Below are 26,733 nucleotides of genomic sequence, written 5' to 3'. Positions count from 1 at the left end.
AGAATATATTGTCTAGAGGAGAGTACATTGGTCAGTCTGAATAAAGCATCCTACAATCTCAGGAAAAGAAATTTCATGTGTAACAAATGCCAACTATTAATACATGAAGCATAATTTAACTCCCTTGACACAAAATAAAATAAAAAAATAATAATCTATTTGCAACTTTCTTTTATAATGAATTGTTATTAATTTACATGCTTCTACAATTCTTTAGTTTGTTTTTTGTTATAAATCGCTGTTGACAAGAATACAAGAAAACAATGTAAAGATGCAATGCAATCTTTTCAGATGCTGTTGTATTACTGAATGGAGCAACAATTCACAGATTATGAGATAGCAGAATGTTCCTGTTCCAGCTATATAGAAGCTTTATCAAGGATTTTGGAAAACATGGGTTTAAACCTTAAAATATTTACTGACAAAAAGAGGGACAAAAGTCAATACGCATTCCTTTTACTGTGACATCCAGTTTGGGCTGAACAATGACCATGTCTAATATCTGCTATTTTACTAACTGTATTTTCAGATTTCTGAGTGTAGTGAATGTTGCTAAGCATTGGTCTTGAAGACATTTCTGTACTCTGAAAAAGACTTATTGTGCCTGAGGAGACTGTGGAGGTAGGCTGTATCTAAACACAGGCCATGCAGTAGGTTTGGGCAGGGCCAATTTTGGTTTGGATTTGATTTTGCTCTTTCCCACATTGATGATGACCTAGTGCTTGTTATCAATCAAGTCTGTGGGATTAAGCTACCTGCACACAGTTAGTAAAAAGATGCATGGGCTGTAGATTCTTTATTATCTTTGGATAACCTGAGAACATTAAGGACTGGCAGAAATATCTATTTCACTACTTAGGCATATTTAATTCAGTTTAAGTGGTATACCTTTGTCTTTAATTCCTGCTGCAATTCATTACTTCCAATCATGGAGTGTAATAACCTATTGTGCCAATTATACTTATTTCATTTCTCTGCAATTCATCATTTTTATTTGATTTCAGGTGTAAAATTAAAAGTACCAACCAACAAAATTACTTAGGACTATAATGACCTAGTACAATGAGGCCATTCATCATCAGTCCCAAGTTTTATTCTGCATAGTTTCTACAAATAGTTTCAATTAATAGCTTAACACAAGTACCGCTGTAAAACATACATTAAACACAGTGCTGCTGTGGTTGGACTGCTGAGGTTGAATTAATAACAGTTGGAAGTCCTGTATGCCACTCTGAGTCTGGATCAGAAGTAGCTCTGATTCAGTCCAGTCAGACTCATTTAGGAAAGTCTCAATCTCTACAGTCTTTATGCATAGAAGCATCTCACACAATTCAGAAGGTGTACATTGAATAACAGTGACTTCCAACATAATGTGGCTCAGTTTGGCTAGAAATGTCTGCTAGGGCATGCAGGGAGATGAGAAGAAACACTGAAGAGGGGGAAAATGTTGACACCAATCATTAGATATTCTTTCGTAGTAGATTTCTACCATTGCATAAAAATTTTTAATTTACATTTCTTTATAATCAGGGAGGAGAGAGATATCCATAAGCAAGACAATAACCTTAAATATAGAATTATCTGCAGGGTAGAACAAAAAAAACATTGCCCTGATATTTTTATAACCAACTCATGTTTCTACTTTGTTATTTTTGGCAGCAATCTGGTTTCTTAAATTACTCCTGTTACCAGTTCCCCACAGAACGAGATTCCTCATTCACAGCACAGATGAAGTATTTATTATCCTTTACTGACAATATACACATAATTAATATATAGAAGCCCCAAATAAGAGATATCAAAGACAAGCTGTGACACGCAACAATGTACATGCATTACATTTCCCAATATCCAAACTGTGTGTTAAATATTTGAGCATTACACTGCTGAAAGGAAGAATCTGATCTGTGCTAATTGTGCAACTTCTCTTGTGAGATGCCATTCCTAGATGTAGGCCAGCTAAATTATATCTCTATTCACTCACAAACGCACCTACCGCATGTCATAAAATAGGTGTTATTTTATAAATAAAATCTCTTTTGCAATAGCATTCTCGTCTAATAAATGTCTCAAAGCATTACATAAGAAACTATATCAAGTGCTTCTCTTTATGCCTCTCTGTAGATAAATTACTTAACATTACACTAAGGCATTAGCAAAGAACACATTTTAATTGCAATTGCTAACTAAAAAATACACCATCTTTTTCTTAAAGATATTTAACACTTTCTGCAGAAACACTTCAGTTTGTGTCAAATGCCACATAGCATCAAGAAGTCCACCAACAAGCACATCAGATGCACAAAACATTTCTGTACTGACATGTAGCAGCTAGCTTAGTAAAACATGAATTAAGATTTTGCAACTTTACTAACATTTTCCTCATGTACTGAAAGACACTAGACAGAACAAGGCATACTGACCTGTCACCTTTTATTATGATGGCTATGAATTTGGACTGTGGTTGATTTAACATATAATATTCCATTTTTGTATAGGCTGTTCTGTCTCTTTTTAGTGACGTGAAAGAATACAGTCTTAGTGAAAGCACTTTGCTGCATAAAGATCAGGTTTTATATGCACATGTAACTGGTACACTTGGCCAGGATTATTTAGTTAGTTAGTTAGTTTTCTTCAGACAAAAAGAGAAAGAAAAATTAAAACAAAAAGAAAAACAACAAAAAAAAAACAATAACAACACTTTTCTCAAACTTTTAGTCATGACCTATCAGCTTCAGTCGAACTGTTATGATATCAGATAGAACAAGTAAATTCAGATGGCCAAACAAGAGGAGAAATGGGAGAGGGGCTGGGATGCACAGAGTAGTCAAATTCAACAGTTTTCCCACCTCCATGTATTTATTTGCATAATTCAAGAGTAAGAATCTTTATCTCTTACCTCCAAGGAGAGTGAATTGCTGTGAAACAATTCTCTATTCCGGGAGGTATTCACACTTTTTTAAGGAAAAAAGAAAGAAAAAGAAATCAAGAGCTAACTCTTCTATCCCAGTACAGAGTGCACACAGATACACAGATCCCAGCATGTACAAATATATTTCTTGTCTTCTGACCAGGGAAAGTAATTCTGAGTAGTATGATTAACTATTTCTAAAATATACATAGTAATAATACTCTGTAGGTCACACTCATGTATTCTGCTGAAAATAAACCTGTTCTATTGACACACAGATTGTGCTAGAAAGACAGCCTGACAGCATCCACTTATTTGTAACATGCCTATTCCCATTATTTTGATCGAAATGAGCAGTTTAGCTTTTTGTGTGCATGACCCTTAGGTCAGCATATCACAGTTTGCAAAGCACAATGGACGTGCTAGGGCTTGTAATATCAATGTATCAAGTGTCAGCATTTCACTGCAGTCATCTCTTATCAGCACTGTTTTCCCTTGTGTTCTCATCCAGAACATTTTTTGGCTTTATACATATGTTTGCATCACAGACTTGGAAGTTTCTAGTGATGCATGCTCAATGATAAAGAGAAATAAATAACCAAGAGATTTGTAGCTGGTTTTGTGGATTTGATTAAACAAATGGGGAAAAATCAAATTATTTAGAAGGATCATGAAAGAAATCCACAACTTGAACATTCCATTTACTTATGTGAAAATGCAGTACAAACACACTGACATAGTATTCCTTTTGCTTTGGTCAAACAACATCAACTCGTGAGACAAACCTGGAGTAAATGAGCAGAAACCTTACTTTTCAACAAGCCTTAAGACTAATTACTTCAAGCAACTTACACTATAAAAGTGTATGCACTAGTTTGTATATTGGTATATCCTCTGTCTTTCTGAGATCTCTGCAATTGTGAAAGAAATATGTTTGAGTAGCTAGATTGGCTAAAAAGAAGAATTAGGCACTGGGATGTCGCCACAGGGTTTGTTGGCTGACCCAGGATAACTGGCTGGAAATCTGGGGAAGCAGAATGCACCCACAAGATTGCCTCTCCTGGATGAGGCAAGTTCAGGCTCTGGGCCTGAACTTGAGAGGGCGAAAAACCAATTGCATTTGCAGCCTGAAATCTTTCCCTCAGCATAGATCCCATCATATTTTACCCATAAGGAAGAAAATACATAAGCAATACTTTGTTTGAAAATAACACCACATATGCAAAAAACTTGCTTTATCTCTAAAAGATGATCTGTGTCAACAATTGAAAAACGTATCAAGAAACTCGGATTTTCTGATATACATTTTCCTGTATGATTCTTAAGAAACCGCACATTCACTTGGTACAAAGAAATGCATGGAGGAAGAGGACATGATATCTATGGAATGGCCCTATGATGAGTTTCACCATCTTGTTTTATGAGCAGGAGTGGATTGGGTCTATCTTTAACTGGAGTTCATAACTATTGCTCAGATGTAGTAACAACCAAACAAGCTCACCTGCAACATTGACAATCTCACAAGCAGGCTATCACAACTACATGAATCCATTTTAAAATACATTTAACTCTGGTGCTAGCTATAAATACACACTGTACATTTTTATCTGAGGTCAAATATCTCTGTGATTTTGTTTGTGTAGCTGTTGATATGGTTATAGTATTAGAAGACTCTCTGAAAGCATATTGCTAATGCACCACCCAGATACACATTGAAATGAAAATCAATACTAAAAGCTGGTGTTAGTTTTCAGTGGAGAGTATTAGCATTATCACTGATCTATCATTGATTTGAAGTAAGACTGTCATATTGAAACAATGTTCATCTAAAGTAAACAAATTTGTATAACTTTATTTGTGAAGCATATTGAGATATCAGCCCTGGAGTTGAAACCATCATTTGAACTGGTACAAAAAGATACCGGTAGCATTTCTTTCTCAACTTTATTCTATTGGGCTATCCTAAACTAAAAGCCACTAGATGAAGCTTTTAGCATATTTATTTAGACTTTTATACAGAGGAGTTCATCAGGCAACAAGAGTTAACAACAACAACAAAAAAGTGTGTTTTAACTGTGGATTTTGTTGCAACAAAGCTGAGCTTTCCTAGGCCATTCTATAAGTTACTTATAATATTCTACTATTAAAAAATAAATTATAAGTAACAATGGTGTCTGTGAACATCATCCTTTTAAAATTCTGCTCTTCAAATATCTCTAAACTCAAGAAATGTTTGATGTAATTTCTAAGTTTGAGGGTTAATGCCTTCCCCAGGAGACAGCAAAAAAACTCATAACAGCCCTCAATCTGTACACCCCTTATCTGTGGTGGTACGTTTTTGTGCACAGTACAGATGAATCTTGCTTATCAGAAAAGCCTTCACAAAACAAAGGAAGTGTATACAATTATCCATAAACCAATGAAAACATATTATAAATTTGCAGCACTTGGAAGCACTTACGAATAATAACAGACTACAAAAATTAACCATAAGTTTGCAAGCTCCTGAAGACTCAACTTCTATTCAAAGAGCATTGGAAACAAAGGAAATTTACCCGCATCCACTAAAGGTCACTTTGCATTTCATTTCTTTCATGCAACTTGTTCTAGATTTGCACGACTACTTTCAGTATCTGTAATACATGTTACTCTTGCAAAGGCAAGAGCAATCACAGGTAATGTTTCAGGAAGCTGACTGATGGCTGTAGACAACAAGGAGCCAAATGCCTGTTCCTCAGAGTACATGTATTTCTAAGTGTGTTGAAGGCACTGTAGACTTTTCACTTTTCCTAAACGCAATAAATGTAGGTTAATGTAGGAGTGATGATATTGGAGCTAATGAACTAATGTCTGTCTAGTATGTAAAATCATAATTAAAAAAGAAGCATGTATTGAAGGCAAAAAGAAGTGGTAAGAATAGAAGACAAAATTTCCAAGCATTTAAGTAGGTGTGTAAAAAATAAAAATAAAAAAGAAGCACTTCAAAAGCACCTCCACTGTTTCTAGTTATTAGTGAAGGTGTGATGATGGTGGAAAGCAGCATTCAAAGAAGTCAGCATAACAGAAAATTTGGTGAAAAGCAGATGTACTTATGCAAGTAAAATCACAATGTATAGAAGCTGCATTGCTCTCTGAGATAAAACTATTCAGTGGTATGGCAATTGCAATATAGCCGTTTGAGGCACTTGATGTTATCATTTGTGTTTTTTTGTGTGTGTGTGTGGTATTTTTTGTAGCAGGCACAGAGTGTTCGTTTAGCTATTTAAACGTCTTAGTAATGCAAATATTTTTGTGTGAAGTGAGAAACATAGTATGTTTTAAGAAATTGATTATTTCATTTTTAAGAGTTTTTCAAGCTTTTGTCAGACTGGTGTTATCTACCTGCTCTTATCCAGTATCATTTCTTCAAAGATAAAAAGGATGGAAAAAATGGTCATATAACTTGACTGAGAGCACACTTGTGATAAACAGAAAATAGCTGCAGTGACGCATAAGCCACATGAAGATGGTCAAATGCTGTGGTTAATGAATAGCTGTCTCAAAGTTTAATAAAGTGTTTGGGGAGTGCACAATTTTAAATTACAGAATCCAAGATAACATTTGTGCTGTGGTCTGGTTATTGGAATCAGAGAGCCTTTCTGCATTAGCAAGATTGTCCATTTCTTTATTGTCATCTACTTCAGATGACTGAGCAGTGAAATAGATTTGAAAAGTATTCCTGACTTCTTTGTAGGAATATTTTCTTATAGGATATACTGTTTGAAAATAGTGGTATTATACTCTGATGTCTAAGGAAATACGTGATGCTAGGGCTCTGGCTTTCTAATGAAGAGGGCTGGTGAAGAATTTTCTACTGGGTTGTGTTGTATACTGTCCAAAACTCTGGAGAGGAAAATGTCTTACTCCACACTTCTGTCACAAATGAGAAACATTCCTCAGTGTCACTGCTTCTTTACCATATTCTCTGAATGCTGCCTGCTAGTTTTGAGGTACTTCTGCCAGGGTCCTTGTGACTCGGAACAAATATTAAGTCTTATATCAACTCCAGTAACATTTTTATTTAAACCATACTTTTTAATAAAAATGAACAGTTGCACAGATATCAAGTGGTGTATAAGTACAGTCAAGCACAAGTAACTGGGGAAAAAAAAAAAAAGAAAAAAAGAATAAGCATCCAGCCCATCTTGGTGACTCATGCTCACGTAAAATGATGGTGCAATGACCCCAGTTGCTTCTGAAAAGGTGTTTGCAATGTTTTTGACTGCAATGGAATCAGGTGCCAAGAAAAACATTAACCAAAAGTTCCAGTTACCTTCAGGAAGGTAATCCAAAGTGCTTATTAGACAAGATCACAGCTTATTAGTTTGATGTTATTTTCCCCCCAAAAAATAAATGTAAAATTCTGGCTGAGGTTGAACTCCACTCAATTCATTTCACAGCTGGGATTTGAAAGAGCACCAATGACTTGAATGTGCTTGGCCGGTCAAGACCAGACCAATCCCCTGGCCTGAAATTACTGAAAGAAATTCACTCCCTGGATTTTTCCAGGTAAGCTTTTCAGAGTTAAACACATGGGTCTAGAAAGGTGAATCCAGAGGACTCATCCTCTGTTTCATAAACATTATTCTTGTTTCCTCAGTCAGATATTTACAGGATGTAAGAGTAGTCAGCATGATGTGCTGCTTCAGGTAGTCCTCAAAAAAACATTTCAAGCTCTTCCAGTTTGCTGCTTTTTAGCAATTTTAACGCAGAAAAGGATAATAAACAATACTGTGAATAACCATAACAGATACCCTGATAGCTGTTATGCCAAAATTAACGTGATTGATTAGATAGTAATTTGCACATTGTGGGAAAAATATTGCAAATATTGTTCCAAGGAGAAAAGAAAAAGATTTGTTCAAAGACATTGTAGTGTCCTCAAGGAAAAAAAAAAAAAAAAAAAAGGCAACAACTTGGTAAAAACTTGGGTAACACAAGCTTGTGTTAAACAAGATTTTTGTTTGTTTGTTTTTGTTTTCTGAAGAAAGAAGTAAACATTTTTAAACATGAATAGTTTGCTTTGTAAGCATTTGATGGTAAGCTGAGAAAGTAGTGGAAATTCTGATAAAAATCAGTAGTTGGTAAAGAAGCAAGACAGAACAGACAACTGTTAATACCATTTATAACCTTCAGTGTTTCATTAAAATAATAAATGTATAGAAAATTTGAAATAATGGGGACAGAAAACAGCTCTAATTAACTGAACACAGAGACTAGATTTTGCTTTTCTTCTTCTGATTTAGGTTTAACATTACTGATTTCAGGGTTGCTAACTATAAGGTAAGGTTGTGGACAACTGTTTTTATTAGAATTGTAAATTTTCTATACACACACTTGGAAGAGGATCAAGATCGTATTCTATAAATATATCAGACTCTTTACACTATTCAAGTATGTAATCCAACTATATTTTGTGTGTTGATATTTCTGGCTACTTGGCTATTTTTAGAAAACTGGTTCTTCATTGTTACTGACTTGAGCTGTGTGCAATAAACCAAGGACAGACTGGAATCAAGAGCCAACAATATTCAATTCATTGAGCCTGTGGTAGCACACTTTTCTTCTTCTCTCTGCATTTTCCCACCTTAAATGCAACCACTGCTGACAGCTGAGAAGATTCACGTTTTCCTAGTATCTTGAAAACAATATATAAGTGCTATGTGATTATTAATATAATGTCAGAGAAAATATCTTTGACCTTTAAATATTTATAGCTAGGGAGACAGACTTGGTGAGCCAGAGATAGCACACATTGATGGGACCAGCTGGAAGAAATAGGCATGCGTTGAAGCTCAAAAACTCTCCAACAGATCTGATGAGCAAAAATTTCCAGCAAAACAGAGGGTACACACAGGTGCTGTTCACCTATTTTAGTTTTTCTGCTTTTCCTCTGATCTGATGAGGCCAAGAGCAGGTGTTTTTTAAATGTTTTTCTGGTTTGTTTGTTTGTTTTTGCAGATAGTCTAATAAGAGATATTAACTGTTCCTGTGTAGTGGATTCTGTTACATCTTCAGGCCATTATCACAGCTACAAAATAACTGACTGTTACATATTCATCATCTGCATGAGTCTGATTAGAAATTCAAGTGGAGATGCCTAGAAATCAACAAAGGATAAACAAAAAGATAGATGACTGTGTGTATTTCCAAAGTGTAATTCCAAAACAGATGCACCAACTTAACGTCCTGTGTCTAAAACAGTTTTGATTAAACACTGAGAAACCAATCCTATCCACTAGCAAATAGCAGATAAAGTCCTTAAGTTAACTCTGCATTTTCTGAAAGCTTTGTTTGTTTTGTTTTGTTGCTGGGTTTTGTTAGCTTGTTTATGGTTTTTGTTTTAACAGTAAACCTCAGTCCTCTTTTGATAAGGTAATATAGCTACTTTATATTAGACTTAAAAAAAAAAGAAAAAAAAAGAAAAAAAAAAAATTATACTGTGTAATTTGTAAAAATCTCTCTTAGGTATATATACTATCGTACCCTATTGTATCCTATCCTATCTGGAGAAAGCAACCAATTCATCTTAAACATTCCTTCCAGCATTCTGAATCCACAACACAGGCTTTTCAATGATTCCTTTGAAAATTGTTTGTAACAAATATTTAAGGCATTTTCTCAGCAAGAGGATGTTCCACTTATTTTTCCTACCCTCTCTTATTTTATGAAAAGGATGAGCTTGCATCACAGGAGGAAATGATGTGCCTGTCTGTGGCTTTTTTTTTTTTTTTTTTTTTTTCCCTTTCTGCCACACTCACTATTTGTTCTCTCATTGATTTATTCTACTGGAGGGCAAACATATTGTGCACAGCTACTTGTGATGCTGTGCCACTGAGATATTTGCTTCTGAGCATGTTATAAAATTGTTGATACTGCCCTAAGGGTCAATGCTTGCCCTCCAAGGAGAAACCTTTCTGAATTTCAGGCCAGTTATGTCTGATTTCCTTAAAATTTCACAAGACCATCATCTGTTTACTACACTCTTTCTCTTGATTTACTGCAGGTGGTGGACTACTTCAGATGCCACCTATAAGGTCAAGTTGATTTATATGTGGAGCCTAAGTATACTAAGTTAGAGAATTTCTGTGACTGTTCTTGTTTTTAGACTATTTTTACACATACAGGTATAAAAATGTATATACATATTTATGTATATTTTTATGTTGGTGCATAATTTTTTTTTAAACTATGAGAACAACTTGTCTTTTGAGCAGCACCTGTGTACTGTAGTGCTTTATTTGAAACAGTTGGGTTGGTGTTTTTCAACTTCCTGTATGCATTTTGTTGCAGAAAATTGTATAGCAGCTGCTACATCAGTAATGTTTCTAGTCAAGGAGAAAAAGTATTCTAGTCTGCATTATCTAAACAAGCACTTTCCATAAACCATAAGATTAATAAAAAATTAGATTAAAGTCTTGAGAGATGAAAAGCTCTAGTAACTATTTCCAATGGTTAACACTTACCCCTTTAACCCACATCTGGAAAAAAAGAAAGTATTTGAAAGCACAGAGCTTTCAGAATTTCACTATGCTTGTGTTTATTTCCTCAAAATGGTAGCTTTGTGCTCCCAGTACAAATACTGCACTGGGATCCTGGGCCATTGCTGAGATTTCTGGATATTAATGAAATACAAACAGCCAGGGAAGTGGCAAGAGAAGAGATTTGCATCCATAAACTGGTAGAGGCATATAATGAACATCTTACAATGCTTACCATAAAATAAAGAATTGAAAAACACAAAAAATTGCTTTATACTATCAATATATTTCCTTCGTAGAAGTGAGCACTGTGAATCATGAAGGCTGGTGTTATTAAAGAAATGATCTAATAAACTAGTGGAGATAATTTAGGGTCTTAAAAGAAAGCTCTCAGCAAAGCTACTAATTTGCATGCTGAGTGCAGCACCATAGTAGAAATGAGAGATGTAAGAAAGGGAACATGACATGGCTAGGGAAAAGGTGTTAAAATTTTAGGGCTTAACTGTATGCTAAGCTTTAGAAAAGGAGCTGGGAAGCTGGAGGAGGGGAAAAAAAAAAAAAAAAAAAAAAAAAAAAAGAAATAATTTTGAAAGCTTTCACTTCATATTCCTACAACACAGTTCTGAAATGTCTAAGCAGTTAGAGAATGTCTGCCCTGAAAATGGGTTACTGTAATTTCAGCATGAGAGGACAGCAAAAGGGAGGGCAGGAGACAGAAGTAGGCAAGGCATGTAGAAACATATTTGTATTCTGCTTTTGAGTCTGTGCTGCTGGCAGTTCTCCTGTTGCTTCACTCTCTGCATTACCTCTTGCTGGGACTGAGCTGCCTGTTTGCCTGTGTCTTCTGCTGCTCTCATTTGTGTTGCCAGTGCACAGGTCAGAACACTTCATCTGTTCTGCCATGCTCTTGGATTCATAAGTCCTCCCCAGAGTGATAGGTGGGCCAGGACATTCAGCAGGATGCCAATAATAGGTTATGACTGAGTTGTCTGAGATTTGTGGATAGGTATACTTCAAATATAGTTTAAGGAGCAACTGGTAGCTTACTTAGATACAATAATTTAGGAACATGCAGCAAATATGGAGATGATTTTCCTGTGCCACAACTAAGAGAAAAAAACTTAGATAGAATATCACTGAAAAAAAACATGCATAGAAAGAAAAAGAGGACTTCTGTCATTTCTAAAGATATTTTTTCTTTGAAAAGGTGAGAATTTCTGCCTTGTATCTTCCTCCTTAGAAGCCCAGACCAAACTTCAGTAAGCTATTGGTACTGCCAATAATACTAATTAAGCTATGATTCAAGCAGGAAGGGGATTACTCAATTTTAAATTCTGTCTCACGTTGGTATCTGACTTTATTATGTGAGACAACATCTTTCTGTAATGTATATTAGCATATTTCCCCTGGCTTATGTGGAATTATATCCAATCCATCTATGGATCTGATCTGAAAAAGTGGTAAAAGAGTAAAGCAAGAGAAACAATAAAATAAGAGAGAATTAGTGAGACTATAATCATAAGGAAACATGCTATTCAGAAAGTGCAGTCACTATCTCAGCATAATACCTATCCCTATCACAATCTGGCGTTGTGAAGCTCTTTGCTCTGTGGTAGTTAAGGGTCATCCAAGGATCCACACAGGAAAGTGACTTAAATTTCTGATTAGATTAGGCCTCATGCTCATCAGAAGCATCTCTTTCCTAATAGAATTTGTCTGTAACACAGCCTAAGAGGGCTATTATTAAAAGATTAGGCTGCCTCCATCCTCTTGCTTAATTAATTATTCAGTGTAGAAGTGAAACTCCCTGGTCCCCAGTCTATCAATGATATAACACATTACAATATCTTATTACAGTCGGGCTGGTCAGCCTCCATGAACACCTGTGTATGAGCAAATCATTTTGCGAGCAGTTCAAGATTACAGTTGAATAATTTTCATATTAAAAACTGTACCGAGTTGACCATGAAAAACAAAAAGCCACACATTTTATTCTAATTCTTTAAGATGACAACAAAGCTTGGTCAACTTCCTTGGGAGAAGGATCTTGGACTAACACTATCCTTCTCTAGAAAATAAGCATCAGTTGAAGGGAACTTCTAACTGGAAGCTTTAAGTGAAACTTCATTTAAAAAAAAAAGGTTTATGATGTTTCCAGATGGAATTTTGCATTACAACAAAGAAAGAGCATAGGTTGGAGTGAATGAGGCAGTGCATACATCTTTAGGTAGCCAGTGGCACTTAGAAGGGCATTCATGTATTAATTAGATGACACCATCCAAGTCCTGACTCTAAATAGTGCAAAGCTGGGATTTAACTCTTCATTTTCCCAGCCTCATGTGATGTTTTTTCCACTAGACTGTTGCCTTGATTTCTCACAACAAAACAAAAGGCCTTGGCTTCCTCGTGATTTAGCATGAGGACATTTTTGAAAACTTGCATATTTTCATCAGGTTGGCAGGCCTTTCACTCTGGCTTCCTAGCCAACATGTTTTGTTGGGAAAGAGCAGACATGGAGAAATGAGAATCTCTAACTGCTCAGTTTCAACTTGTGGTGAACACAAAGCTACATACTGTGTCAAATGAAGGAAAAAGTCTTGTTTCTATGAGGACTGGCCTAATTTTATTCTAATTACTCAAGTGTATTTTCTGGAGTACTCACAGATGAAACATGAATAAGTACTAGAAGAAAACTAAAAAAGTAATCTCCTTTAACATGGGGCTTTATTTACCTTCTGGGGTTCTGAATTTTGGCAACCAGACCAACATTTTTAGCCACATAGATATAACACTAAGATGAAAATGCTTTCAATACTGTGCTGTAAAAATGGGAGCTTGAACTTTAAAAGAAGATACTTGATGGATGGAGAGAGGGGTGAAGGAATGGATTAAACACCACTTTATCATCAAGGTTAACAGAATGGTGCCGGTTTGGGGAATCTTTGGAAGAAAATCCTATTCTTTAAGAGACTTAATACTACCCATCAGCAATGAACTAGAAGATCATCTATCACATGTACTTTGTTACTTTTTTCTTCTCTTCCCAGAGGAAGAACTGCATTTGTCATTTGTATTTTTTTTTATTTTTAAAGTTTTTATTTTGGAGAGGAGAGGCAAGGATTTGTTTTGAAAAGGTTGCTACTGCACTTTTATGAGAAAAGGAGTTGGTAAAAGAAAGCCACTAAATCAGAAAATGGGAGGGTTTAGGATGAGCTTAATCCTAAGGGAGGCCAGAGTACATCTCTGAGAATAGTCATTGCCTGACATCTTTATATGGACATTGCTCACTTGAAATTTTCAAATAATGTTATGCTTTCATAATACTTGCTCACAGCCACCAAAAAAGAAGGGGATAACTGCTTTTTTTTTTTTTTTTTTTTTTTTTTTTTTCCCATTGGTGTGACAGCCAGCCCCAGGTCTCAAGTTATTTCAATATTAACACACTGCTATATCAATGCCGGTAAGTAAAATATATAACAAGTTTAAGTTATTTTCTGCTGACAACTATCTCATGTGAAACTATGCATAGCTAATACATAATTATCTACATCTGACCACAGCTCCTTCTAATTCCCATACCAGCATTTTATCTGCACAGATAAGCCCTTGTGAAAAGGTTCTTCCAAGTCCAAGAAGATCTGTCAGTTTTACACAGTCTAATAAAATTTTGTATCTGGACCTGCAATCCTTCATAGGAAAGAACAACCTTAATCTTGGTGAGGCTCTTAAGTCTTTCCATTTGCCGGTTGTTTTTCTTTAGTCAAAATTATACTATTTCTCTACCTCAGAAGGTGGTTATGAAGATGATTCATTAATGTTTGAATAATCTCAGATATTCTCAGAGCAAGGTGTAAATATAGATATTTATAAAGAAATGTAAATCTAAAATAAAAGCCTTTCTAGATTCAAGTCAAATGTCACCAGCAACTCTTGTCCTTCTAGTTCTGTTTCTCTCTGAAAAAGCAACAAAATTCATCTTGCAACATGCACATAAAAATATTATCATAAAACAAATGTTACTACAATATACCAAATTTTCCCATTTCTGCCAAGAAAAACCTGTGTTGTCCTAGCAATATTTTTATTATTTTTGTCCTACCATGTGTTTGTCATTTCTGCCAACTTTGTTGTTCTTAATTTGAAAAAGACAGACTCATCTGAAAGACACTGTTCCATGTATAGAAAAACACCACATATGCTTAAAATTTGACAGCTTTAGTACAACAGAGTGGGCTATAGGATGAAAAGTTTTCAAAAAAGTTAAACTCCTTTCCTCTAAAACCCTTAAAATGATTTATGTACCATCTACATTTCAAGAATACCAAGGGAACCTCCCCTTCTGCCTGCTAAACTGGCAATAACCTCAGGTCAGTGTAGACAAGAGGTTTGTATTGGAATGCCAAGACAACAGGAGCATTAGCAATGTGTCTTTCCAATATGGAACATTTATTCTATATCCATCATTTTAAAGGGAGAAAGAAAAGAAAAAAAAATCAGGAAAAAAAAAAAAAAACTTCAGCAGCAGAAGGAGCACATTTTCACAAAACTCCAGTAAACAAGTTTTACCAGTGTATTTTTTTGTTGTTGTTTGTTTCCTGATAAGACAAATTTAACTTGACAAAACATACTCTGACAATGCAGATTTAAAAATGCATGTTTGAAACTCTCCAGATTACACAAAATTATTCTAGATTTCAACTTGAATTGTATTATTCAGCCATATTTTAAAGTTTCTTTGCAATGTTTTTGACTGGAAGTGCACACTTTTTCACTAAAAGTTCTCATAAAAAATAATAAAGCTACTTCCCAGAGAAGAAAAATTTAAAATAAATAAATAAATTAAAAAAAACTTGATGGGATAATTGTGATTAAACTTCAGAACTACAAAACACAAGTCTTCCCTTTCAGAAACTTCTTAGGACTTTGACCAAAGCAAAGCAGATTACGGAGATAACACAAATAAGGGGGAAAATGCAACTAAGTATTCACATGAAACACTTAGTTCCACTGCAGAATAATTTTTCCTGGATTCATAGACTTTGGTATATTTTTCTATTAAAGTGCTTTTTGACAAAGTCTTTTACATAAGCTACCTGTTTTCATAGGTCTTATTCTTTCTGGAGTGAAACTATCTGTTTTGTAAGTTATAGAGTTGGGCAAGTCTGGTTCAGCAGAATTGGAAAAATCAGACCTCTAATTTATGTGCATGGCCAAACTGGACAGTCATATATCAAAAACCATGGTACTTTTCTACCTCTAGTAATGAGAGATAATATAATAGAGATAATTCTAGATAATCTATCTGATGAACAAAAACATTGATATATGTATAACCTTTTCCTTGAGAAGAGTTTGAAGAAATTTGGAAAGAGACATTATCTTTAAAATGAGATGGAGTCCAATGTCACAGAAAATTCCATTATTTATTTATTTATTTATTTTTAATTAAGCTTAGTGTGTGTGAATCATCATGGATATTTACCTCCCATCATATTCCTTGGAAAAAAATACACAGATTTAACTGATTTGAGTCTTTAAAATGGCAGGACTACTTAGAACTTTTAAAAGTCATTATAGAGGAGTGTTCTCAAGGCAACATGTTTCTTTAGTGCTCCAGCTGAACATAGATCACAATTAATCAGTTTGTTAATGAATCTTGAATTTGCCAGTGACAGAAAATCTTCTGAATTTTTAGTGGGGACTTTTAAACTTCTTTTAGACTTATGTTTAAGAGGTGAGAAATAACTACAAATGCCTCTTCAGCACTGTTACCATACTTTGCTTGGACGGTTGTGCTTATTTGTAATTCAGAGTTGTTTCCATGCTCCCACTATGCTAAATCATTTTAAAGAAACCAAGTTTCAGTGGGTTATTTTTATTGTTTATAGAAAAAAAAAAATCTCATTAGAAGATTTTACTGTTCAATGCCACTTCCCAATGAAAAGCAGATAAACTCAGCTTACATTCTATATTGAATAGCTAAGATATTACCACTGTGGATGAGAATTTAATTACCCACATGTTTAAATTTACTATTGTTTCCCAAAGTAATTAACTAAACCCTCTTGAGGATTATATACATATTTAAGAGTTTTATCATACTACATGAGGCATTAAATCTAAGCATTATGTGTCAAGTGATCAATTACAGCATTTATAAATGGATAACTATCATCATTACTCTTTATATATAAATAGGGCTAGGCTAAGTCAGAACTTCCCATCCTGTAGAATAATCCAAAGCTATGCTAATTCTAAAACCAAATGCCAAAGTAACAAATTCACAAATATATGTTCTGAAGAAAAAAACAAACAAATGAACAAACAAACAAAAACCATTTGTTTTCAACCCTACTGTCTTATCAAGTCTCCCTGCATGAAGTTAGTAGCACATAATTGTTGAAGCAATTGAAAGACTCCACCCCAAAACAGTGATAGAACTGATGCACTTTCACACTGGGATTAATTAGACACTTCTGGTGATGGGTTATGCTTATCAAGCAGATGTTTGACCACCTACTGAAGTGTTCTACTCTAAGCACAGTGGTATATTCCTAATTTGGCTGGTTACTAGGATGAAAAATATCCTTTCACAGCACAGCTCTGAAGGTACTCTTAGCTTCTGCAGACCTAGATAGAACCCCTAGCTCCCACTGACTTCAAGCTTGTCTTCTGCTAGTGTCAGCTGATGCAAAAAGAAGTGCCTTGTTTCAGGAATTATCCATAAGCTAAATGAAGGCACTTGTTTCTCAAGCAGCTGAAACTGTCTAACCTGTTAAGAAAAGGTATTGCTGTGACATGGCATTAGCCCTTTCTGTTCCTGCAATGCAGCTTTCAGAAAGGCAACCCAAACACCTGAGCAATCAAGCACCTGAGCAGCCCTCGCCCGTTTGAGGCAGAATCCATGCTGGGGTCTGTCTTCTGTGTAGGTGCCCTGATTCTATAGACCGGCTCCAGTCCCTAGCTCTTTGTGAGGGAGCTTCCATCTCCTGAGCACCCCAGTAGCCACAATACCTATCATGGATCACAGAAGTACAGGAGCCCCCTAAATGTCTTTGAAACCCAGACAGGTTTCACTGTAGGGGACTCATGCTATTTATCTAGTTTTTATTAATTTTCTAAATTTGAGATCCAAGCTGTTTTCATCTTTTGTCTCTCTCTTGTGAGTTGAGATGTACAGTTTAGAAATGAGACATGGTGCTTTGGAGGGCAGCTTTGCAATTAACCATTTGAGTGCACGGTGAATTCCGTTGAAACATCACATTTGTTTAAAAAGAACACACCCCACAATCGATAATGCATTATAACAACAAAATTAATCTTTCTTTGCTTTCTTGTTTCTTGTGTTTGTTTGTTTTTGATAAAAGGACACTTTCATGTCAATCAGAAGCACCTCTGTATTCATATTGATACAGATCTCTCTCTGTCCCCAACCCCCCCCCCCCCCCCCCCCTTTTTTTTTCCCCTTTCTGCCTTTAATGAAAGAAGAATGAGACAGTTTAGATTTTATTACCATGGTCACTGCTGAAATGTGTATTAAATTAGAGATGTGCCAGTGCTAGCATTTTGACAATAATTCAGACAGTTACGGAACCACTACAGACATGTCAGTCTCTTCTCTCTGCTTAACATCTGCTTCAATAAATCCAAATCACATTCTGCCTAGCCAAGTCCACAGTGAAACCTACAAACTTAAAGCAATACCGTTCTAAAATACCTTCTTATTAAGATAATACATCGATAAATACAGAAATATGCATAAGAAATCATGCTTCCCAGACCAAGTAGTAGTCACAATTACATAGTTGTTATATGCAATATTCGAGTGCTTTAGTTTTTGAGCCACTCACTTTTTTTTTTTTTTTTTTTTTTTTTTTTTTTTAAAGAGGATAACAATAAAGCACATACTTAATTTTCCTGTTGAGTTATCAACAGAGTTAAAATGTCTTTGGGTGTTTATGTGAACATATATGCATATGCACACACACACACCCCTAAACCTAATTTCAGTTTTCGAGAGTGGGACATCACAGAATCTGTCTAACCCCTCCCAGACAAAAGTAAAATAGAACAAAATGTTAAATGTCAAATCATAATATATTGCTGGCATGGAAACTTTGAGAAGACGAGAGAAAAATATTCACCTCACAGCACCAGGGAGATGCTATTTAAGTTTATCTGATTTGCTGTCATTAGCTATATATTGTAGCTATACCCTTCACTTACTATGTATGATACAGTTTGTACATAACATTTTCTTTGATTGCTCTTCCAGAGAATTACATCATTGTGAGAAGTGAAAATGACCATGGTTTTGTGCACCAGAAATTGATCTGCAACTATTCAAGAGGTAGCTACAACACTGAAATATCCATGTGACCTACAGCAAAGGAAAAAGTCAGAGAGCTATTGACAGGCAAAGCCAAGCTGAAGAGGCCACAGGGACTGACGACACCATAGTGATCCCTCCGGGCTACTGGGCAAATAGTCACAGCCACAATAAGTGACACATGGCAACAAATCTGTCTGCGGATGGCAGCAGGATTTCAGTTTGCTCCTGAAAGGCTAGCCACAGGTTCAGAGGCATCAAAGGCTTGTTCAGAGGAGCACTGAGCTGAACATACATGTGAATGTGCTTGCACACTTCTTCCCTGCCAACTACTGGAGGAAACAGGGGCTGGGTTTAGATCAGGAACATACCAGGTGCAGCAGTGAAAACAGACCCAGCTGTAGCTCCACAAGGGAAAATTCTTTGCCCCAAGAGGATTGGTAGGAATTTTCTTGAGTATTTCTCTCCTGGCAAACGCAGTGGTAATCATGGTTACCATGTGCTAGTAAAGAGCAACTACCTTGCAAAATACAGAGTCTTTTTTAGACTAAGTATCTGAAGGGGTGAAATTCCCCTGACCTGCACTATCATTTGAATTCAGACATTTCTCCTCCCTGCATAATTTGCTGCACACACACACATTCCCAATTTAAGTGTCACATATGAATTTACAGCTTTATATGGTGACCATAATACTTTGTGATCATCAGAGATTGATTTATTTTCCACTCCCCCCATCCCCCAAGGTGTTTTATACTCAAAATCCTTTTTAAGGCCTGTGGCAAATTGCTGCAGTTAGAAAAGTAAGTTACCATAAATTTTGAGACTGGGTGAAGAAGTGTTAGCTACAATTCTGTGGTGTTATAAATACTCACATTTACCTGCTTTGAATATTACAAGAATGGAATAAGTCATTCCCATCCAGGGAAAGATTTATGAGAATCAGGTCTGTAAGGACTTCAGTTTTTCTCAGTTCTGCCCTGATGACTGACTAATTCCCAAGCCTATGTGTTTTCACTAACACAACCACCAATTAAGGACCTTTCTCTACTGAGCAGCATGGGGGGATGTTAGAAATGCCAGGTGAGGGAGTAAGTCATGCAGGAAGCCCCCAGAGCAGTGTCATTAACCTAGTGGGGTACTGAGTGGTACTGAGCAGCCCAAGGACAACAGCATGGAGAACTGGTTGTGTTGCTCCTGCTTCCTGCCCTTTGCACGGTAAAGATGCATCCAGTCCTAGTCACTGGACTAGTCACTGGACACAGCCCTCTTCAGGGCTGATGCTCCTCCAAACATAAAACATATATGGGAACACAACATCTTAAGAAAACACAACATGTTTTCTTAAGAAAATTGCTCAGGTCCATGATGGAAAACCTGGACTTGGAGAGGAAGACATTCATGAGCCAGTATCAGGGTCCAGCCCCGAGATGAGGTAAGCCCCTGTATCTAATGACTATCTTCCATATCCTAGGTGGGTAACTAGGCCACAAAGCTGCTAAATATTCTGGTATAACTTCCATCTCCCTATATAAACCTTTGAAATAACTTGTTTTCTTTGTGTTTTAGATAGGGAGGCCTTCTTACACCATCAAGAAATCTGTTCCCACCCCAGCTCTGTTGATGAGATGCCCAGCGCTTGTGTTATATTAAGAAGTCATACAATTGAACTAGCCATTGAGTTATAGATTAAAAAACAAGAGCAAGAACAACAAAACCAAAACAACAAAAACAACAACAAAACCCTTTTACAGGATTATATGGAATAACCTTTTCACCTTTTACCATCTAGAGACATGTCTAGAGACAAAAAGGATTGTGGGAGGGCAGGAGAAGACAGTGGGTCATTGAGGAAAAAAGAAGTTCCTTGTCTCTCCCCTGCTAATAATGTGTTTAAACCAAGCAAGAAACATCTAGAAGTAGCTTGGTGGGAAGAAGTGCTAAGGCAGTCTAAATATTTCTCACTTTCTCAGATCAGCAGCCTGTACTTGGCTAACACTTTCACAGAGTGTTAACCAGTTATAAGGATAAGTATTCTTATCCACTGAAATGAAAAATGTTCCAGAATAAATTTATTTATTCTTCTTCCATATAGCTCTGTAGCTTGCTGACCATGCCTTATACAGCCCTGTAGGGTGGAAGTAGTACCTATAGCCCATTACTGTCCCTTGTTTCAGGCACAGACTCAGAAGTAAATGATCAACAGAATGAGATAAGTGTGGGCTTTCCAATTCTGCCTTTTGAGAAACATCTCTTGAAGGAACCATTGAACTTCCTTCTAAAAGTCATACAAAACACTTTTTCAACAATGATGAGAAAGAGGTAAAATAAAATGTCAGTGCTATAAACACAAAGCTAGAATGCATCCTCTCAGTTTATGTGCATGTTCATATTCTTCTCTTATGTTCATATTCTTCTCTTATTGCTTTTGAAATCCTTCTCTGCAAAAACAGGTTCTTCCCTCAAAAGTCAAACAACAAAAAAAAGTCTCCTTTGAATCCAACTCTGGAGGTAACAATGCTTAAGCAGTTGAGGTAATGGAATTCTTTAATTATCCAATCTCTCCCACAGACTAAATGCACAAAATTATAGACAGATTAGAGAAGTAGTGAGAAACCAGCCAGCTGAATTTCAGCTTTTTTTCTTTCTTTGCGATAGGATAGAATATGGTAAAACCATCTGTAAATGCACTTGGATTTCAGCAGAGAAAGGATCAGAATTCATTAGAGGATATTTTAAACACATTAATGTCTTGCCTTGTTTTGTAAAAAGATATTTTTATAAAGGTTCTTAGACTAACACTATGATGCAGCAAACTGCCATGATATCAAGGTCACTCATTTGATAATGGACTCTTCACCTGTTTCTGCATTTAAATCTATTTCTTTCCTCCACAACAGCATAAATGGAAATTTGAATAAATATTTTCTGATCATAATCTGAGGTTTCCATATATTCTAGGGATGCACACATGCATATATATGTGTGTGTGTATTTGCATATACCTATAACTGAATAAAATATCTACGTATATATGCAAACATACAAATATATATATATTGGTGCTTTCATCTCAAATTCATGTGGAATGCAAAATGAAGAAGTTGGTAAATTAAGGCATTAAACAATTGCATACATTTTGCTTTCTGTTGCTAGGACACCACAGTCTCAACTCGAACTTGTTCCTATGTTAATGAACAGCCACTTACAGATCTGTATGATGTATGGCCAAGACCCCAAGCCCTGAGAGTTCATCTTCGTGTTGTCAACTGGGATTCCAGATCAGTCTCCTCAACCCTTATGCAACATGGGTGTTGGACTCTGGCAGAATTCATACTGCAGCTATTACTTTGCTTGTTTCTGAAAAAAAACACAAACAAACAAACAAAAATGTCAAGAGAAAACAGTCTATCTGTTTGGATGCTGTAGTGAAGACAATATATATATATTTTTTAATACCTTGAAAATGTGATAACTGTGCTCTCCAGGCAGAAGCCAGCTAGTAACATAGTTCTGTGATCATTCAAGGAAGTATTAGACATTTTTAAATTTTTGGAGATTTTATAGATTTTATATATATCTGTCACTGAAAGATAACTTTCTACTTGAGCTCAATTCATCAAGTTTCTGTAAACAGCTCATGACCAATACAAAATCCACCAATAACACTACCTCTTCACAGTGAGTATCAAAGTTCAGTGCGTATAACAGGGCACTCACAACTTGGGTGGGTTGTGCCCAAATTAAATTTACATTTTAACCTAAATCCATGAAGTGCAGAATACATGAAATTGTCAAATTTTACAATGATAGGCTCACTGAAATGAGCATTGTACTACTGCTGTACAGTGCTGTGGCTCCTTTCTAGGAGCTAGGCCAAACTATTAGCCCTTAATTGAATGTGTAGTGTCCTTTCACTGTGTCAACACTAAAGTATTTTGAGTAATAGGATGAGTTGGCTTTGGCTTCTTTTCATTGCCTGGACCACATCTGGATCTGTGAAGCAATGCTTTACATTATGAGGTAAAGGATGAGGGAATAAAGTCAGGCTACAGAGATACAACTGCCATGAAAGTTATGTCAGCACATACTTACTGACAAAAGGGTTTAGGAAAATGATGGCTGCCAGACTGAGCTATTTGTTATTGCGCCATGATGATAAACGTTGCAATCAGTCATTTTACTACCACAATACTCAACCCTAGGGACTGCATTTGTCAAGATCCAAAAATGAACACCTTAAGATGGAGTAGCTGTGAGACTAATTTTTATAAACATGCATATAAATTATTTTTTCAGCCTGCAAAGTTGCAAAGGTGAGCCATTCATTCCAACACCAAGCAGCTGAGATAAGACAATACAGCACATACTTCATATATTTCTTTGTTGTCTCAGTTTGACTGTTTACCTTGCACTGACACTTGCAGTGCCTAAACAGATATGGTCACTATTTCTATTTACTTAAATGGCAAAATCCTCGTATCGAGTTTTCTGCCTCAGTATCTATTCCTGCTCTAATAAAAGACCAATCAATTATCCAAGTGTCTGTGCTCCTTCTGCTCAACAAAATTTTGTGCTACAGATGGTACAAATGGCCTGGCATATGCAAAATATTATCTCTGAAAGACTGACAAAGGCAGTAAAGGGTTCATGTATGAGGTAGACTGGCAGAGCCCTCTGGAAGAATTTTCCCATTTATAGCATGGGCTATAGCAGGGTTATCAGATCCCCAATTCCATGGGTGCTGTACATGCAAGTACCTCATTTCCTGTATGACTTCGAGAGTCGAGACCAGAAAGAGTGCCTGAAAATTAGGTTCTATGGGGAGATTTGGGAACATAGACTGATACAAGTTTTAGCCTGATGCACCCTTCATTTTCTCAAAGCACTTTGACAGGATTTTCCTGAACAAAAAAATGTTCAGAAATTGCTATTAACTTCACATCACAATCATCATTTCATTTGCATTTGGCAGTAACTTACTACTTCAAACATTCAGACATTTTGAGTACAAGTAACTAAAAATCCATGAAGCACTGAAGATAGTTTTATGTACAAAAATTGCAGCACTGGTTACAATGAAGTGTATGACCACATGGAAGCCATGTGCAAGTTCCCTGCTGGTGATCACCTTTAGGAAAACACAGGAGTTAAATTAAAAGGGTGAGATATTCCTGAGAAGCTCCACAGTAACCCCATCCTTTTTGCAGTGTTAAGTATGGAAAATTCTGCTTTTGCTTCAGGTATTCATACATTTTCCTGAATGTAGACAGAACTGAAGCATGCTGCAGCTTCCAAGACCCATTCAAAACCAGAATCCTTTAAAGAGAAGGGAAGATTCATATAATTGTGCAATTATTCTTTTGATCTTCCTTCCCCAGCACCAACTTCACAGGGAGAATCTGGGAGATCAGTAACATAATTAAGAATTTTGTTCTTTGCTTCGGTGACCAAAACTCAATTGTCTTGGTTGAATATTTCATGACATTCAGGAGTAGCCTGTACAGAGCAAGTGCTGATACCACAACAGAAAGAAAAGAATTAGATCAAAAATATTAATAATAATTTTCTTCCTTTTCACATGTTCCTTGAGCTCATGTTTATTTCTCAGAAATGTGCCCAATAAATTTAAAGTAACATTTTGCAACAGTAGGATGTAGTAGTACAACTGCAGGATTTAGTCGAAGTAGACAGAGTTGGAATATGGCCTGGAACTCCCTTGGAATCATTTCTCTCTTGAATAAGACGTTTAAGATCATCAGTTCCAATAATCCACCTACCATTAAACCATGAGCTAAAAAAAAAATAAATAAAAAAATAAAATAAATAATATAATGATAAAAATATAATAAATATGTACCCATACATGCCCCAAAAGTTGCATTGTTTTAGAGAGTGTCACATGCTGTTAGAGTTGTTATGTAGTTGGTCAAAACCAAACATTTCTCTTCCTGCCCATCTTAACTGGCTGTTTTCCAAAACTCAGAATAATTAATCTGTAATAATGCATTGAACCAAGAATTCTTCAAAGTAAAACAGGAATTTGATTTTAGGATGCTATAAGGACTATAAAATATATAAAATATATGTGCTAGATCACCTATGGAGCCTTCTTAGCTGCTTTTGTAACTAGCCATTGTTAAGGCTCAGGAAAAAGAATTAGAGAGATGCCACTGCTCCCAACGCTTATTTTTACTCATTTTATAATACTTGGGAACTCAGTTTAAGTCCGTCCTTCAGAATTTCTGTAGGACTGACACAAAAAGAAACCTTCACATTATGTTTCTGGAAGGCTTCCAACTACCAAAATGTAAATATACCTTAAAACAGTATTCCCCTACCACAAGAGGCTAAAGAATAATCCATATAGATCTCTTGCAAATGATTATTTTTGAAGAGCATAGTGACACTAACAGTCAGCTTGCTCTCTAAACAACAGCGGATTTGCCATGATGAGTGAGTATATACCAGGCACTATGTTTTTATCATTTCAGAATAGGTAGAACAATACTTCCTTTTTGGTTAAATTTAATAGGAGAACATGCTTAGTAATTCAGGTAGGATAGCATCATCTCCATTTTGTTTTCTGTTCTGCTATATTCAGCCTTCACATTGATTAGAATTCTGTGGGCTGAATTCTTGGTTATATTTCAGAATTACATTCCTGATTAGCATGCTCTGAACAGAAGCAAAAGGTCCAATAGAAATATATATTTGAGCAGAGAGACAATGACACAATAGCTGCCATATGGGCAACATAATGTGTTTAACAGTTATAGTACTTAGCATAAACAATATTGTTGAGTGATAATAAATAGATTCCGCTTTAATTGATATAACAGATAAAACCACTCTTCTGTCAAATTAAACTTTGGAAAATGAGTCCATCAGACCATTTAAAATACAGCATGTGTAGATTAAAGTTCATGTTCCAGATGGCCCACAATAACCACTAAAGGCTTCCAGCTATGCCTGAATTAACAAGCTACTATATACAATGCACACATTTGACATACTATGAATTAAGCAAATAATTATGGAGAAGAAAGAGGAAGAAATGAAGTCAAAATGGGGGATGGGGAATATTCCATTAGCTGTAGGTATCTGGTTCAGACATCCAAAATATAAGGTTAATTCCCTTGAATTTTTTTATTATCAGGAATGCAGGAATCAGTCCTACTGCTTTCTGGCTAAACTGTTTTCTTAGGGAATCAAAATTATGCTCTTTTTCTAAATTGCTCTCTCCAGAATCACACCTGGTATGACAGCTTAATCTAACACTTTCAAACTGGATAGCACCAATAATCATCTAAGATTTTCAAGGACCATCGCTAACAATGTTTTAGGTCATTAAATGTATTATTGGCAGATATTAATGGTGTTTAGGCTAATGGGTTTGTCACAGAATCAGATTATTCTCCTTTATGTCACTTCAGAGGAGAGCAATGAATACACAACAAAAAAATAAAAATAATTTTTCATTTTTCCCTGAATAACTGAAAACATTAGATGAAAATACCATTATTATCACAAGAACTTTCAGAGATCTGACTAGGGGAAGGATGGAGATGAGTTTATTGTATGTAGCTTCCACAAGTTTTTCATTCCAGTTAATGAACCAAAGCTGTTTATTTTTGCCCTGGTTAGCTCAACGTACCATAGAACTGTCACCCAGAATTAAAAGGAGAAAGAGAGAGAGAACAGAAGAGAGAGAAATCAGGTGTTTATATTTTGTAAGACTACAAGGGAAGGAAGGACAAGCATAACAAATCTAACTTCTTACCCTGATAATCAGTTTAGTATACCCTCCTGTTTAGACTATGAAGTCCACCCAGCAAGAAGTATACACAGCTGAAATAGAGGCGGGGCTTCTACAGTCATGGTGTGAGTGACAAAACATCACTGATGATTAATATTTAGATACAGAATACAAACTTTATCCTGATCTACACCCCTAATAGGTTTCTTCCATA

At 35.9% G+C, this 26,733-nt stretch overlaps 2 long non-coding RNA genes across 3 annotated transcripts in view; one reads left to right on the top strand and one right to left on the bottom strand.

The window, feature by feature from the left end:
* Positions 1–22,156, bottom strand: part of LOC311437961 — a 32,115-nt gene extending 9,959 nt beyond the window's left edge. The window contains exons 1-2 of one of the 2 annotated variants that reach the window (XR_014693858.1): positions 21,970–22,156; positions 2,900–2,954 (exon numbers count right to left, since the gene is read on the bottom strand). This is a non-coding gene — a long non-coding RNA (uncharacterized lncRNA). The remainder of the gene's footprint in view (positions 1–2,899; positions 2,955–21,969) is intronic. The other variant, XR_014693859.1, reaches the window with a different exon arrangement.
* LOC311437974 lies at positions 18,706–22,113 on the top strand. The gene is made up of 2 exons (XR_014693874.1): positions 18,706–18,781; positions 21,917–22,113. It is a non-coding gene; the product is annotated as an uncharacterized lncRNA (long non-coding RNA).
* Positions 22,157–26,733: the final 4,577 nt, after the last annotated feature.

This window comes from Aythya ferina, assembly GCF_964211825.1.
Source record: "Aythya ferina genome assembly, chromosome: 1".
Lineage (NCBI taxonomy): Eukaryota > Metazoa > Chordata > Aves > Anseriformes > Anatidae > Aythya > Aythya ferina.
Note: the sequence above shows the minus strand (reverse complement) of the source record. Positions and strands in the feature narration are given on the sequence as shown.